Below are 17,308 nucleotides of genomic sequence, written 5' to 3' on the forward strand. Positions count from 1 at the left end.
GAAAATAAACCTAATGCATTGGAATGGAATGATGGCTTTGAGAGGGCTAAGGCAAATGGGTTTCCTGGAACAATTAGAGAAAATGATGCAAAGAGCGAGAAAAAGCTGATAGAAAAATGAAGAGAGCAGGCTAATCGTAAGGTGATGTCTGGATTGATGTTATGCAATATCACACAGTCCTGGTTGGCTAGGAAGCAGATATTTCCAAACAAAATAAACCAAACATATCTCAGGCTAGCAAATTTCCTTTTCCCACACTCAGAGAAGAGGGGAGAGGGTAAAGGAGAGGCATAAGAATCCATCTGCAGCACATAAGCCCCACCCAAAAAGCAGTCAAACACAGATACATTTGACAAGAGAAACTGAGTGAAATAAATAGAAGGCCTCGCAAGGGCTATGAGCAAATCCATTTTACTTATTTTTACATGTCTGTATCCTGCTGTTCCTCTAAGGAGCCCAGAACAGTGTACACGGATATTTATATCCTCACAATGACCTTGTGAGGCCGATTAGGCTGAGAGATAAATGGCACCCAGAGGCACCCAGTGAGTTTCATGGATGAACAAGGATTTGAACTTGTTTCTTTCCGGCCCTAGTCCAGCACTCTAACTGCTACACCATGCTAGCTATAGCAAGTAGAGAGAGGGTGGCTTCACATGATCAGGCACAAGTGAGGTAGCAGGAATGGTTAATTCCAGGCAAGTATGCACTCTTTAAAGGTAATGCGTGCCATCAAGTCGATGTCAACTCCTGGTGACCACAGAGCCCTGTGGTTGTCCTTGGTGGAATACAGGAGGGGTTTTACAGCATCCTCCTATATAGCTGCTACCACTGCATCAGCGGGGAAATGACTTGATTAGCAAGCCAGTGGTTGCTGGTTTGAATCCCCGCTGGTATGTTTCCCAGACTATGGGAAACACCTATGTTGGGCAGCAGTGATATAGGAAGATGCTGAAAGGCATCATCTCATACTGCATGGGGGGAGGCAATGGTAAACGCCTCCTGTATTCTACCCAAGACAACCACAGGGCTCTGTGGTCACCAGGAGTCGACATCGAGTCAACAGCACATTTTAGCTTTACCTTTAGTTATTTTGTTGAAGTTGACTCCAACTCAATATGGCACACTTTCCTTTACGCACTCTTGGTGAGAGCAGCTGCTTCGGCTGATTTCCATGGCATCCAAATTCACCGATGTCTGGTTCCCTCTGCTGTTCCATCTGCCACTTGACATCTGTCACACACAATTGAATTTGGGTGGCAGATGTTGGTGGGGGTGGAGGTAAAAGGAAGAGCAGAGGGGACCCAAAGCTTATGAGTTCAGATGACACAGAAATGAACAGAAGTTGTTGCTAGCTCTGAGAGCATGCTCTCGCAGAGAAGAAGTGGTTTCCTCTACCTTACTTGCAGTCAGTTGTGTGAGGCTACCCAGAGATGAAGGAATTAAGGCTGCCTTCAGATGGAACAGCAGGTCCAATCTTTCTGCAGTTCCACGCCCCACCCCTTCCCAGCCCTCTAGTCTGCATTTGGATAAAATGGAGAGCTCCTTCTCTTCAGTCTCGCTGACCACAGAGAGGAGGCGGAACTGGTTGTGCGGGCTTCCTTCTTTCATGAAGGACAGCCCGCACAGCCAATAGCAGCCGAAGCAAGGAAGGATCTTCCTCCTTCAACTGTGGTTGGGGGAAAGGCAAACGGCAGTGCCAGTGTTCGTACGTAACGTTGGCACAGCAAAATCGGAGGTATAGCTTGTAAAATGTTATTCAGACTGAAGGTACAATTCTCTGTTCAGGGAAGGTAGTCTTGTGTCCTTTTTTTGCTGAAACTATGGTTGCCCACATTTGGATATGCAGCTTCCAAAACCAGAGGTGAAGGGACCTCAGGTTTTGGGTTACGTGTGAATGCTGCCTACCTCTCCTCAATTATTTTGGTGGGAAAACGGGGATCCCTGAGTCCTTTCAGGTCTCCAAGGAGTAATCAGGAAAGGAAATGAGAGAATTCTGATTCTCCAGGATGCTGCCTCTCAGCTTCACGGAGTCTATTTTTATCTTCCAAAAAATAGCATTCTAACTGCTTGATAGAGGTTAGAGTCAATTCTTCTCAAGGGTTCCAAGTCCCAGATTGACTGAGAACTTTCTAGACTCTACTAGAACTTGATTGCTAGATACTTGACTCCAGGATTCATTGTCAATAGGCAACTGATGCTACGGAAGACCTTCCATTGTGAATATCAGTCAAACCAGATTAAGATGGCTTGAGTCGGCCTTTCTCACTCTTGGTCAATGCATTCTAGAGGAAATGGTGAGTTTGCCCATGGGTCATATCGAGTCTCTGAAGCCTGCTTGAACATTCTTTCAGATAAATTCCAAAGTTCATCCTTTAGAAGTTGGTTGGGTGAGGGAGAAAAAGCGAAGATGTATACACACACACACACACACACACACTCCAAAAATCCTCTCATCCCATGTAAAAAAAGGGATGCAGACATTCATGTATCCATTCATAGATATTCTCAAAAAGAGTGCACTTGAGGACATCTTTTATTAGTGGAAGCCAAACATAGTCCCCGAACTCAAGTGATCTGAGCACTTGGGGCAAGGGAAGGCTTAGTCCCCTCTTTATATCCCTGGCTGCACCCAATTTATTTGTTCCTTAGAATTTAATGGGGACCACTGAGAAAGAAGTCTTCTTTTATCTGCATAGCTCCATTCTAATTCCGTTGGTTGGTTGGTTGGTTTTTGTCATGGGGATGGAGTCATATCTTAGTGGCAGAGCATCTGTTTTGCATGCAGAAGGTCCCAGGTTCAATCTCTGGCAGCATCTCCAAGTAGCATTGAGAAAGACTCTTGCACGAAACCTTGGAGAGTCACTGTCAGGCAGTGCAGACAATAGTGAACTAGATGGACCAATGATCTGTCTCAGTATAAGGCAGATTCCTATGTCCCTATGTTATGTTATGATATAGTATTATATATCATATATATAATCTCTCTCTATAATACACTAAGGTCATATGTGACAAGCCCCGCCCACACAGTGCTTTACCAATCAGAGGTAACAGAACAGAAGCATTCTGGTGATTGGGTAGTGGGGATTCCATATGCAGATAGGGAAGAGGAGCAGGTAGAGGGTGCTGAGTGAGTGAGTGAGTGAGTGAGTGAGCGAGCGAGCAGCAGGGAGGGATGAGGGAGTGAGTGGGCAGGCAGGGAGGGATGACTGAATGGAGAGGGCGAGGGGGTGAGCAGTGGTGAGGGGGCAGAGAGGGGAGAGTGGTCAAGCAGCAGGGGGGGTGAGCAGGTGGGTGAGTGGTGGGGAGTGAGTGGGAGAGTGGGTGGCGGGGAAAGGGTGAGTGAGTGTGTGGGTGGCGGGAAGTGGGTGAGTGAGCAAGTGAGCTATAGGGAGTGGGCAAGTGAATGAACAAGCAGGGAATGAGTAAGCAAACAGCAGGGGGGCAATTGAGTGAGTGAGTGGCAGGGAGGGGATGAGTGAGCGAGTGAGCAGCATGGAGGGGTGAGTGAGTGAGTGAGTGAGTGAGTGAGTGAGTAGCATGGAGGGGCAAGTGAACGAGTGAGCAGCATGGAGGGGGCAAGTGAGTGAGAGAGCAGGAGGGGCAGCTGAGAGTGGGTGACTGACACAGCAATAAAGCAGGGGCGGGGGCAGGGGCAAGGAGAGCAACAATGTCCTAGCGCACATGCTCTGTGTAGATTCAGCTAATGATATGATATGATATGATATGATATGATATGATATGATATGATATGATATAATATAATATAATATAATATAATATAATATAATATAATATAATATAATGCCCCTGGTGGCGCAGTGGTAAAACTGCCGCCCTGTAACCAGAAGGTTACAAGTTCGATGCTGACCAGGGGCTCAAGGTTGACTCAGCCTTCCATCCTTCCGAGGTCGGTAAAATGAGTACCCAGAATGTTGGGGGCAATATGCTAAATCATTGTAAACCGCTTAGAGAGCTTCGGCTATAGAGCGGTATATAAATGTAAGTGCTATTGCTATTGCTATAATATAATTTAGAGTGTGATAGATAGATAGATAGATAGATAGATAGAAGAAGAAGAAAGAACATGACTGACTAAGCCATTCAGGCGTCCTTCCCTTGTCCCCATTGTGTCATGACTTATGCAACTTATGTGTGTTTGAAACTGCCTTATATTGCATCAGACCATTGACCTATCTAGCCTGACACTGTTTTACCTTTGGTACATATTGGCTTTCCAAGACTGGTAGTAAGATCTTTCCTAGTACTGCTACTTTAGCTTCCTTTTAACAGGAGATGAGAAGACTTGAGTTTGGGCCTTTCTCCATGCAAAACATCTGCTCTGCCACTGAGTTTCTGAACTCCTTGGTCCCAGCATTTACTTACAAAGCTTGTGGATACCGCTTTAGAACTAATTCCTGCTTTATAGTTTTCTACATCACTTGTGGAGCAGTAACCACCAAATGGACCAGGTTGCATATCTTAGTGAAAGCAGAAGGATCACATGCAAGAATCCAGTGGCAAGGAGTTCCACATTTATAAGGCAGACATTGAAAACACCTCTCAGCAGCCATTGCTATTCAAACTTGGATACAGAAGAGAGCGACCTCTTCTTCCGGTAGAACTCAAGATAGATGGGGAAAATGTGTCTTCTTGAGTATGGTGAGTTCATGCTATTACAAAGTGCTCTAGATTAGAATTACTTATTTGGAATGGAAGGGGTTTTTTTCCCCTTCAAAGAACAACTTTTATTTCCAGTCAGAGTGAAGATAAACATCAGCAGTACAGAGTATTAAATTAAAACAAGAATTCCTGCTAGTTAGATCAGCTCAGAAGCAGTTTCCCACTAACACAGTTTGACTGCCCATTGGTATTCAGGTAAAGTAAAATATCTGAAGACAAAGATAAAACTAATCTCCACTCTTTTAAAACCAAGAATGACTCCAAGACATCAGCGTTTCTACTTAGGGAAGGAAGCTAAGAATCTTCTTGAATTTATTCTTCCGAAAATGCGGAGAAGTCTGGAGGACAAAAAATCCTTTAAAAACTAAAATCATATTAAAAGCCACAGAGATGTCAAAGAAAGTCTTTTATTGAAAACTGTAATAATTCCATCCCTAGCAGATGCTTTAAATGGCTTTTTAAAAAAATGGATTAAATAATCCTGAATAAATACTACTTCCTGGACATGTTTTAAAAACAAAAATAAGGGGGTTTTCAATGTTGCATTCAAGTCTGGAGCTTCTGGGGAAAATGATGTTTTAAGCAACATACCGGATGCCACTTTCTTCATTTCTTTATATCTCACTGGGTTTGGAGTCCTTGTAAATGTGCAGTTATTATCAAACATAACATCTCGTTAACAAAGGAGAAGAGAGATATTGCAAGGAAGGTAAAACTCATCATGATCACAGCGCTTTTATACCACCCCACCCCACCTGACTGAATCATAAAACTGTGGGGGACATTTATCTAGAGCTACCTGCTAGGCTCATATTACACCCAATTTGAGAGAACAACATTGGCTGCCAATTTGTTTCTGGATCCAATTCAAGGTGCTGGTTTTCATCTTTTAAAGCCCTTAACGCTTTGGGCCCTGTATATCTGAGGAGCTGCCTGCTCCCAAGGGTTTCTGCCTGCTTGATGAGGTCATTGGAGGGGGCTCTGCTCCACGTGCCGGCAAAGAAGAGGTTCGGCTGGGTCAGGGCCTCCTTCGTTATTGCCCCCCGACTCTGGAATGGTCTCCTAATGGGCACCCACTCCTCAGTCTCCATCACAGTTTTTTTAGAAAGCAAGAGGAGTCTTGGTTTTTTACCCAGGCTTTTATATTGGTTTTATTGCTGCTGCTCTATATTTTATGGTCCTATTGTGTAAATGAAAGGCGGTATAAAAATATTATGAGAGAAAGAGAGAGAGAGAGAGAGAGAGAGAGAGAGAGAGAGAGAGAGAGAGAGAGAGAGAGAGAGAGAATTGGCCCAACGGGCTTGGATGGGCAGAATGAACTAGCCACTTGATTTTGCACACATGCAGGCCTCATTTGGCTCATTAGGAACATCCCTCCCTCCTGAAAATGAAAGGGGTTTTATGCGGGGGCCTTGTGGCAGGGGTGGTCCAGGTGCCAAAATTACCTAGGTGCACCACTGGCAGCAGGGGATACAGGCTTATATCTCCTGCAGACTTCAGCTGGCCTCTTTCCCCACCTCAGGGGCTATTCAGAAGATCGGCAAAAATTGGGCTAGGAGAGCCTAGCCTGAATTTTGCCGATTGTAAGAATCACCGGGCTCGCAGCCAAGCCTGGTGGTTCTAGAGCAGGTTACCTGCTCAAGAACCCCTGCCTTAAAACCAGGTTTGCAGAATGAGTGCTCCGCAAACCTGGCTTTAATTATCGTGAGTAGCCACGGCGTGCCTTCGTGCCACACCTACTCATGAGTAGACCCCTGGAGGGGAGGCGAAAAGCTGCCTCCCAGCTCCGGAGGTCTCCCCAGTGTGCCCTGCGTGCTCATGCAGGGCATACTGGGGCTTCCGGGGGCCGCATGGCCCCCGAACTCCCCAACACAAGCCAGCTCCGTCTCAGAGCCAGCAATCGTGTGGGCGGTCAATCCGACTGCCCAGGGCTCCCTCCCCGCTTGTGAGCAGGGAGATGGGCTTAGCCCACTCTTTCCACTCACCGCCCCAAACTGGGTCTCACGGATTGTGAGACCCAGTCCTCAGTCTTTTCTACCACATGTCTCAGACAGGAAGAGAACATTAACCTGGAAAACAGACTGGAAGCTGTGTAAACAAGCAAGCCATTGCTCTACCAACCATGCTCCTGTTGCCAAACTCTTACCTGCCCTCCGGTACAAGATATATCCACAAGTGTGGCCCCTCACCAGTTATGATATCTATCTTATCAATGAAAATATGACACCGGGTAGAAAACTACCCCAAAATGAATGGGCTTTCTATGGTGTTGTTGTTACTATTCCATTCCCATAAGAAGTCAACTGAGAAAAAAATCCAACACACCAGAAATGAATGGGCTTTCCATGGTAGGGTGGTAACAATCTCATACTCATGTTAAGCCATTTGGGATGAGGGAGAACACCCTGTTTCTCTTTGGAAACTTCACTTTTGTTTCCTTGATGATGATAGTGAGCCGGGTCTCATGATCAGTGAGACCTGGTTTGGAAGAGTGAGCGGGGAGAGCAGGCTAAGCAGCATCTTGATTCCGCACATGGGCAGAGCGGGAGCCCTGGGTGGCCGGATCGGCTGCCCACACGATTGACAGCTCTGTGACGGAACCTGCAGGGGCTGGGGAGCTCGCGGGGCACGTGGCCCTCAGAAGCTCCAGTATGCCCTGCGCGAGCTTTTTGCCTCCACTCCAGGGGTCTACTTGTGAGTAACCATGGCGCGGAGCCATGCCGTGGCTACTCATGATCTTTGAAACCAGGTTTGCAGAGCTCTCGCTCCTTTTAGGAGCAGGGGTAGGCAGGGGTTTTAGGGCAGGGGTAGTCATGTGGTTACCCGTCTAGGAATCACTGGGCTTGCAGCCGAACCCGGTGGTTCACACGATGGGGAGAAATTGGGCTAGCCTCTGCTAGTCCGATTTAGCCCCATCGTGTGAATAGCCTCAGTGTCTCAAAACCAGTCTGAGGTACTGCATAGTTCTGTGCTCTTGAGTTAGGGCAGATGAAACCAATCCCTCTCATAATGTCAGACCTAGTGTTTGGAACAAGTAAAGCATTTGGTAGCATCTGACCTCACAGAAGCAGGGAATTTAGCCACTAGAATAAAGCCAAAAGGATCACAACAGCATCATGGACCCTGAGGGAGGAATCAAGATGCTGCCTGAGCTCCTGGAGATCTACTGCCAGTCAGAGTAGACAAAGATGCTCTAGATGGACCAATTGTCTGACCCATTAAGTAGCTACTTCCTATGTTCTGGTGGAAGCACCTTGACCTAACAGACCTGAAAGCTTATCTTGGCCTGCTAGTCCTGGTTGGAGTGTTTCATGACAAGTATGAAGAGCTACAGTGTGGGAGTAACTTGCCTAGGGAGCAAGACGTTGCTGCTGGTTCAAATCCCCGCTGGTATGTTTCCCAGACTATGGGAAACACCTATATTGGGCAGCAGCAATATAGGAAGATGCTGAAAGGCATCATCTCATACTGCACGAGAGTATTCTACCAAAGAAAACCACATGGCTCTGTGGTCGCCAGGAGTTGGCATCGACTCGACGGCACAACTTTACTTTACAGGGTCTGTGGGTAGTACATTTGGGGCCTTCCTACTTCTGTGCCACAATGCAGCTGAGATGGCTTGACATAAGGACATAAGTAATCTATGCTTTGATGGCAAAGCCACATGCCAGGAGAGGACTGATTGCCAAGCTGGCACCATTAGAGGTATCTGGACCTTGTTTGTGCAACAGCTGCAGCAGTGCTATATTCCAGGGTCTGACCTAACAGCTGATGAGTAGCTGTTAGGTTTCTGAAGTGCTGTACCTTCTGGCCACACATGCCAAGTGAGCCAAAGAAGTACGGTTTGAAAATATGGTGGTGCTGTGATGCAGATCCTACCCACTAACCGGCAATGTTTACCTTGGGAAGCAAGCTGGAGGAGGACTGCAGCAAAGATAAGTAGGGCTGCAAGTTGTGTAGCAATGTGTACATCCATGGAACAACACATGAAGCCACTCCAGGTGAATCGCTCCTGAACCTGTACTCTAAAACTGTTGGAGTGCATGTAGTGGGGTGATTCAGATTAGCATCCCTCTTATGTGATTGAAGATTGTGCCAAGAGCATATTGGCTCATCCACCAGTGACATCAGGGCAGATGCCTTCTTGCTGTGGCCCTAAAGTTATTGCATGTACAAGGATGTGTTCATCTGAACCTGCACTCAGATCATTGTGGTGGGGGATAACATTATGCCCAATGTACAGCTGACAGAGGATCTTTTGAGCAAAGGGTTGACCTATGTCGTTACATAACTACATGAGACATAACAAGTCAGACACCCCCCCAGAGATGCAACCACATTCACAAAGGAAATCACTGTCACCTGTGTTTGACTGGGATGGACAGCAGATTATGTTCTTGTGTGTACTCAAGTAGTGTGCATCTTGCATCTGCCAAATCTAGAGTTCTATTAATTTCTCTCTATATGAGAGGCCGTTATTTCGACCCCCTATTCCTGAGTGAGTCTGAAGATGGCACTGAATCCTGTTCACATATTATCCGGGTGTCTGAAGCAGCTTCCCACATGACTGCTGGCTCCGTTACGGAACCAGTGGGGGCTGGGAGGATCGGAAGCCGTGAGGCCCCCGGAAGCTCTAGCATGCCCTGCCCGAGTGCACCGGGCATGCTGGAGAGACACCCTGAGCCGGGAGGCTGCTTTTCAACCTCCTGGTCAGGGGTCTACTCGTGAGTTGCCGCAGCGCAGAGCTGCGCCGTGGCAACTCACAATCGGAAAGCCCAGGTTAGCGGAGTGCTCGCTCCGCTAACCTGGGCTTAAGGCAGGGGCAATTAAGCCACTGGGCTGGCTGCGAGCCCAGTAAGTCTCAAGATCGGTGGGAAGCGAGCTAAGCACCCTTAGCCCGCTTTCCACTGATCGTGAGAAAAGCTTCATTGAGTTTCTTCCTGTTTACACTGGAGTCATATTCTCTGCAGCACTTCTGACCAAAAGGGAAACATTTTTTTCATGCTGAATCTGGTTTTGTAAGCATGTTGTTTACTGCCTGGTTTGTGGAGGGTTGCCAAGTCTTACGTTTCGCAGTCGCCATCACGTCCATCCTAATCAAACCTACAGGCAATCGACTCACCCTGGGCTGGAGGTTTGCCACAGACAATTCATTACCTACTTGGGGCAGGTGTTGGTTGCAAGCCATACACCTGTTCCCATTCAGGCCGCTCGCAAAGCACAGCCAGTTCCTTGGGTTTCCATTGTGCAACCAACTGTCTTTCCCTGCTCAGCACAACACAAGCTGCTTTGGAGAGGATGCTAATTCCAGTTTCTGTTCTCCCAAAGAACAGCCGCGTTTGCACCACACTTTGGGTTTGCCCTCTTTGACCCCATAATACTTGGCAGATCTAACGGAACAAGCTTGGAACCGAATGTAAATTATACCACCTGTAGTAATAGAAGGTATCATTGCCGGCTCATCTTCCCCTGCTGTTTCATATTGGATCTTTCAGTTTTTCTCATGCTTCAGCCTCATTAGCCTAGATTGTTGGTGGGAGAGGAATCACCAGAAATTTAAGCTTCGTGTCCATCTGTCATCCTGTAGACCCTTTTCTCATTATGAATATTTTCTGCCAGGATGAAGTTAGAGAGAAAGTAGAGGCATGTTTTCAAAAATGACCCATATTCAGATTTATGAAAGCAATGATTAGAAACATGCCTTGATTTATGCTTTATCCTGAAAATGTTCAGAATCCAAAATATAAAATGCAGCTATTACTGCAGTACTGAAATCTTAACATGTGAAAGTCTTCTTCTCTTGGTATCAGTTCAGATAATGCTGGACTGGTAGGAGGGTATCATTCTCTGGCAAGGTCTTCTATACTTTGAGTACGAAGAATCACAGTCTCTCTCTCTCTCTCCCTCCCTCCCCCCCCTCTCTCTGTTTCTCTCTCTGATTTATATATATATATATATATATATATATAAAATCTGTAACACAGACTAAGTTAATAATAGTAACAGTAGTAGTGGTAGTAGTGGTAGTAGTAGTAATTAATAAATACATAAACTTTATTCATTAGCCACCCCTTAACAAATTGTTCTCTGGGCAGCCCACAATACAATATTTTTAAAATCCAATAAAAATACATGAAGTCCACAAACAAATCACACACAAAAACCCATAAAGTACAAAACATTTTAAAAACACATTTTTAAACATCTTTTTTAAATTAAAAAAATCAATATTAAAAAGTCAGAGTGAACAGAAAGGTAAATAGTAGTACTAGTTATTCAACAGGACTACTCAGGAGTTATTTAGTCTGGATGTCAGTCAAAAAAGTTAGGAAAAGAAACAATCCTGCAACTATTCATTCATTCATTCATTCATTCAACTAACATATTTCTGTACCACCCAAAATATATACCGCATCTCTGAGCGGTTTACAATTAAAATCCTTTAAACATTACAATCATTAACATTAAAATCAGATAAAACCCAATGTTAAAATATTAAAACTATAAATCTAATTAAAAGCCTGGGTGAATAAATACATCTTCAGTGCCTTTTTAAAAGTTTCCAGAGATGGAGATTTCAACAGGAAGTGCATTGGGGCAGCAACAGACAAGCCCTGTCCCCAAGTAGCCACCAGATGAGCTGGTGGCAACTGCAGAGGAACCTCTCCAGATGATCTTAACAGGCAATGGGGCTCATGGTGAAGAAGATATTCTCTAAAATACCCAGGGCCTGAGCCATTTGTGGCTTTATAGGTAATGCAGAAGCACCCCCAGACTGCTTACCTGTTCTCTCCGGAGGAGAATGACCCCATCCAGAACCAGCAGATCAAAACTCGTCTCCCAAGTTCTGACACCACACAATAAGTACCTCTGTCTTATTTGGATTCAGCCTCAGTTTGTTATCCCTCATCCAGCCTATCACTGCCTCCAGGCAGGCATTTAGGGAGCGTATGCCTTCTCCTGATGAGGTTGACATGGAGAAATAGATTTGTGTGTCATCAGCATATTGATAACACCCTTCATCAAATCTCCTGATGATTTCTCCCAGCAGTTTCATGTAAATGTTAAACATTGGAGGCAATATGGAGCCCTGAGGGAGGGACACCATATGGAAGTTCAGATTTTGAAGAACAGTCTCCACGAGACCCATCTGGAATCTGCCTGCGAGGTAGGAGTGGAACCACTGCAAAGCAGTGCCTCGCACCCCCAATCCCCTCAGATATTCCAGAAGGATACTATGTCAATAATATCAAAGGCTGCCGAGAGCAAAAGAGTCACAATCCCTCTGTCAATTGCTAACTGGAAATCATCCATCAGGCTGACCAAGTCAGTCTCCACCTCATAGGCTGCCCGAAAGCCAGTTTGAAATGGGTCTAGATAATCAGTTTCCTCCAAGACCGACTGGAGCTAGAAGGCCACCACCTTCTCAATCACCTTGCCCAGCCTTGGAAGGTTGGAGACAGGACTTTGTTGCTTAACTCTGAGGGATCCAAGGCAGGCTTCTTCAAGAGGTGGTCTAATGATTGCTTCCTTAAGACAAGAAGGCATCCTGCCCTCCCTCAGAGAAGCATTTATAATCTCCGCCCAATGATCTCTATCTGACACTGTATAACAGCTCAATATGTACATATACGGGCTCCTTGGAGGAAGAGCAGGATATAAAATGTAAAACAAACAAACAGTCACCTTAAGTGGTGCAGTGGGGAAATGCTTGACTAACAAGCAGAAAGTTGCCAGTCTGAATCCCTGCAGGTACTATATTGGGCAGCAGCAATATAGGAAGATGCTGAAAGGCATCATCTCAGACTGCTCAGGAGGAGGCAATGGTAAACCCCTCCTGTATTCTACCAAAGAAAACCACAGGGCTCTGTGGGCGCCAGGAGTCAAAATTGACTTGACGACACACTTAACCTTTATCAACTTTACCTTTATCAACCTTTATCAACTCAAACAGACAGAAACTATTGTCATATCCCATTTCATTCCTAATCTTCAAAATTCCCAGATCTACTAAGAGCTGAGCTCAAATCCCTCTGAAATTTGGACCTGGTTTGTCATAGGCTCACCTGTCTGCCCTCAGTTCTCAAGCAAACTTATTGTGAAAGTGGAAAACCAGCAGCTGACAGCACAGTGGATGACAGAAGCGGTTTTGAAAGTCTCATTCTTAAAGCCTAGTTATTACTCAGCATCCACACGTGTCTTCTGCCCATGCAATAAATGTGAACTTTAGTGTCTAATTTCGCTCAGTGCAATGATTTGGGCCAGGAGGCAATGGAATTTTCCATTTCAAAGCATCCCAGTGGCTTTTCCTGATTTTCTTGAGCAAGCTCAGCAGAGCCAAGGTCTTAAGCATGAAGCCTGAAAAAGACCAATCAGCCCACCCACTGCTGGTTCCCCATTTGAAAGTGTATGTTTGCTAGGCAAAGAGGGAGACTGGCAGAGAAGGCTGGCCAGCTTCCCTCAACTTGGTCCTCCTGGGCTTTCTCAGATAACTCTTACATAATATAGAAATATGGGGATCTCCTCCCCTCAGTGGGAGAGCTGGTCTTGTGGTAGCAAGCACAAATTGTCCCCTTTGCTAAGCAGGGTCTGCCCTGGTTTGCATTTGAATGGGAGACTACATGTGAGCACTGTAGGACAGGCTTCCCCAACCTGCGGCCCTCCAGTTGTTGCTGAACTACAACTCCCAGCATCCCTAGCCACAATTTATTGTGGCTGGGTATGCTGGGAGACGTAGTTCAGCAACATCTTGAAGGCCACAGGTTGGAGAAGCCTGCTGTAGGATATTTCCTTTAGGGGATGGGGCTGCTCTGGTAAGATCTTTGGCATACTTGCATGCAGAAGGCTCCAAGTTCCCATCTGGCATCTCCAGGTAGAGCTGAGAGAGACTCCTGCCTGTAACCTTGGAGAAGCCACTGCCAGTCTGTGTAGAAAATATTGAGCTAGATGGACCAGTGGTCTGACCGTCACTACAAGAGTAGCAAATTTGGTTCAAATTATCTAGGTAATTCACAAGTTGGCCTCAAATGTTCACACATCCACCACCTTAAATTGGGGTGGATGACATCATCACAAACTTACACCATTGAGGTGTCCCACTGTGTCCTTACAACTGTACTGGATTCAGTTCAAATTGGTGAGGTGATTCACAAGTTAGCCACCCTCTTGCACTTCAAATGTTGACATGTCCGCCATCTTGAATTGGGGTGGCATAAGCTTACTTTCCTTAAGAAAAGTAAACTAAAAATGAGATAATCCCAGGTTTGCTGGAGTGCTGTAGAGGAAAGGTGGCATACAAATGTGGTAAATAAATAGATGCTACCTTTAAACTCTGGATGCTTCCATACATCTGGAGAAGACAAAATAAATCGGACAATTTTCCTTTTCCCTAGACCACCTTCTGACAGCAACCATGTGGAACTTTTCTAAGCCACAACTGATGATTAGCGTCATGAAATATTCTTCTCAAGTTGTCGCAAGCTCAGGGAAACACAATTGCCAATAAAAGATGCAAATTGTGCACTCGTGGTTTTAAAATGGTTTTTAAAAGTTTGATTTTAACTACTGCTGTGGAACATTCCTTCCTCAAATATGCTGCTGTCTCCAGGTTGAAATTAATAAAAGTGAATGTTATACCTTATTGTGCCTTTGCTATATCATAATGTTGGCAGAAGATAAAAACAAACAACTTAATTGATTCTTTACCTAATTCCAACCCTCACTGTCTAAGCTCTCCTATCTTTCTTCCGAGAGCAATTACAGAATGTGCTTCAAAGTTTATGGATTGTTCAATGTACTCCGGAGAAGTGAATGATGTCTGGCCTATCTTGTTTCAGATGGCGAATTGCTTTTATAATTTTCACTAAGGCATGGAGACAAAATGTATGTTGACACTCCTGTGCTTTCCCTGGGAATCCATTTTATGTGAATCATTTACAGCAAAAGTCTGCATAACATGATGCATCTATGAAGAATTTCACACATTACCTTCTGTTCCCAGACAACTGGAAGGCAAATCTACTTGACTGCAATATGTATATTCCAAAATATATTGCAGATTTAAGGAGTTATTAATGGCCATATACACATCATATACTAAAAAGATACTATGCTGAAGGTACACATTGAGGCCACAAACCAGAGGTTTATGTATGCCCAACATTTCCTCCTGTTTATTTAATTTATTGTATTTAAAAGAGGATTTGTACTCTGCACCTTTCATGAGACCTCTGGGGATGTTAACAATCAATATCATTATAAAACTCTAAAACTATACAATTGTAAAACAATCTGAGGAACGATGGCAGAAGCAAAGTGGCAGCAACATCCCCAAAATTTGGAGGAGAGCTCCAAATTTTGTCTTGTGGATGCAAGCATGAATTGTCCCCTTTGCTAAGCAGGGTCCACCCTGGTTTGCATTTGAATGGGAGACTAGATGTGAGCACTGTAGGGTATTCCCCTTAGGGGATGGGGCCACTCTGGAAAGAGAATCTGCATGCTTGAGTGCAGAAGGTTCCAAGTTCCCTTCTTGGCAACTCCAGATAGGGCTGAGACTGTCTCCTGGTTGCAACCTTGTTGGAGATGCTGCTGCCAATCTTTGTAGACAATAATAAGCGAGATGGAGCAATGGTCTGACTCGGTAGAAGGCACCTTCCTATGTTCCTGTGCCTACATGTGACTCTGTCCAGGATGCATTACAGGAGCCAACCTGGAGCAGACATGCACTAAATCCACCTTTGAAAACTCTTCGTACAGAAACTTGTTCCACTTCCCTTGAAAATTCAACGATGCTTCACACAGGTCACTGCCAATCATGCAGATATCAGTCTTACTATTACTACTACTACTACTACCACCACCACCACTACTACAGATATTTATATAACATTCTTCAACCAAAGTTCTCAAAGCGGTTTGCATAGAAAAATAAATACATAAATACATACATAAGATGGCCCCCTGTCCCCAAAGGGCCCACAATCTAAAAAGAAACATAAGGCAGATACCAGCAACAGTCAGTGGAGAGATGTTGTGCTGGGGCTGGATAGGGCCAGTTGCTCTCCTCCTGCTACATATAAGTGTATACATATAAACTTTAAAAGGTTCCCTTTGTTCAGTTAGCAGGTGCTGAGTTTTGCTCGGTTAGCAGCTCAGTTATCTTGAAATGTAGCGAGTAATTAAATCTCACACATGCAAACCTCTGTAATGACATCCTGAACACTTTGCCATAAAAAGAGAAAAGCTACTTTGCAAGGGAGAATTTAGAATGCGTGGCTGGCAGAGGGGGCTTAACCTTTTCCTTGTGTGCCACTGCATCATTCAAATTTCATCACCCCCAAACTTTCCCCTGTAAGAGAGGCCCCAGATATTATGGTACCTGAGGTCTGATGCCACATGCTAGCTTGCACCATGACTCTGGTGGGAGTCACCTCCCTATCAAAAACAACCTTTGTGAGCTTTGAACGGAGAGTAAGGGATGGGGAGGAGGGAAGTTTGCCAGCTGCCTCTTCTTTGCTCCTCACGCTTTCTGCAAGCTTTGTAAGGAGTTTTTGCAGTCTTTGAAAAACTGGGAAGGGTCAGTCCCAAAGAGCTCCTCCTATACACTTCTCGTCAGAATGATGTTATTTTTGAATTACTGGTCTGATTATTGATTGTTAAAAATTTATTGAGAACAATAACAGTTAAAATCTGCTGATTATATTAAGAATTTCTTCTAAAAAGGACAATTAAAAAAAAATCCCTAAGCATATTCCAGCATAAACAGTAGTGCATTCAACTAATTTAAGCGGCAAGATTGTTTATGTAACATTTGTACAGGGGCACAGCTACCATTGTGCAAATGGGTTCAAAGAACCCGGGCCGCCAATGGGAAGGGCTGCTGAAGCCCGCAGGGGGGGCGTGGCTTTGGTTCCAGAAGAGCGCCGAGCAAACTCCTCCTACCCACTGACTGGGCTCTGGCAAGCCCAGAAAAAACCAAAGAAGCGCTGCCTGAAATGCCAGGGCAGAGCTGGCTCAGGGCTCACCAGAGCCTGGACAGTGGGTGGGCGGGAATTCCCTCGGGGCTCTTCCGGAGCCTGAACCACGCCCCGTGCGCATGACATCACACGCACAGAATTTTGCTTGAGGGGCTGCTGAGGGGCCTGCTGGGCGGGGCTGGACACGGGCCACCATTCGGCTGGCTCCACACCTGCATTTGTATCTGTAGGCAATTGGGGAATATGATATTCAGCATTTCTTTTTTAAAACAACTATATATATATATATATATATATATATATATATATATATATATATATAATTTTTAATTTTTATTTTATTTTATTTTATTTGTTATTTCTCTGTGTAAACCACCCTGAGCCATTTTTGGAAGGGCGGTATAGAAAATTGAATTATTATTATTATTATTATTATTATTATTATTATTATTATTATTATTTTCATCTTCCATATTTCCAAGTAAAAAGTAGTGCATTCCACTAATTTCAGTGACAAGATTGTGTATGCAAAACCTGGTATGAAACCAAACAAACAATTCTTCAAAATCTATAATAGATTGAACCTATCAATGGGAGGATCTGTCAGAAAATATAAACACCACAGATACATCAGCAGAATATAGCAA

Source organism: Hemicordylus capensis, chromosome 1, assembly GCF_027244095.1.
Source record: "Hemicordylus capensis ecotype Gifberg chromosome 1, rHemCap1.1.pri, whole genome shotgun sequence".
In the NCBI taxonomy this organism is placed as follows: Eukaryota; Metazoa; Chordata; class Lepidosauria; order Squamata; family Cordylidae; genus Hemicordylus; species Hemicordylus capensis.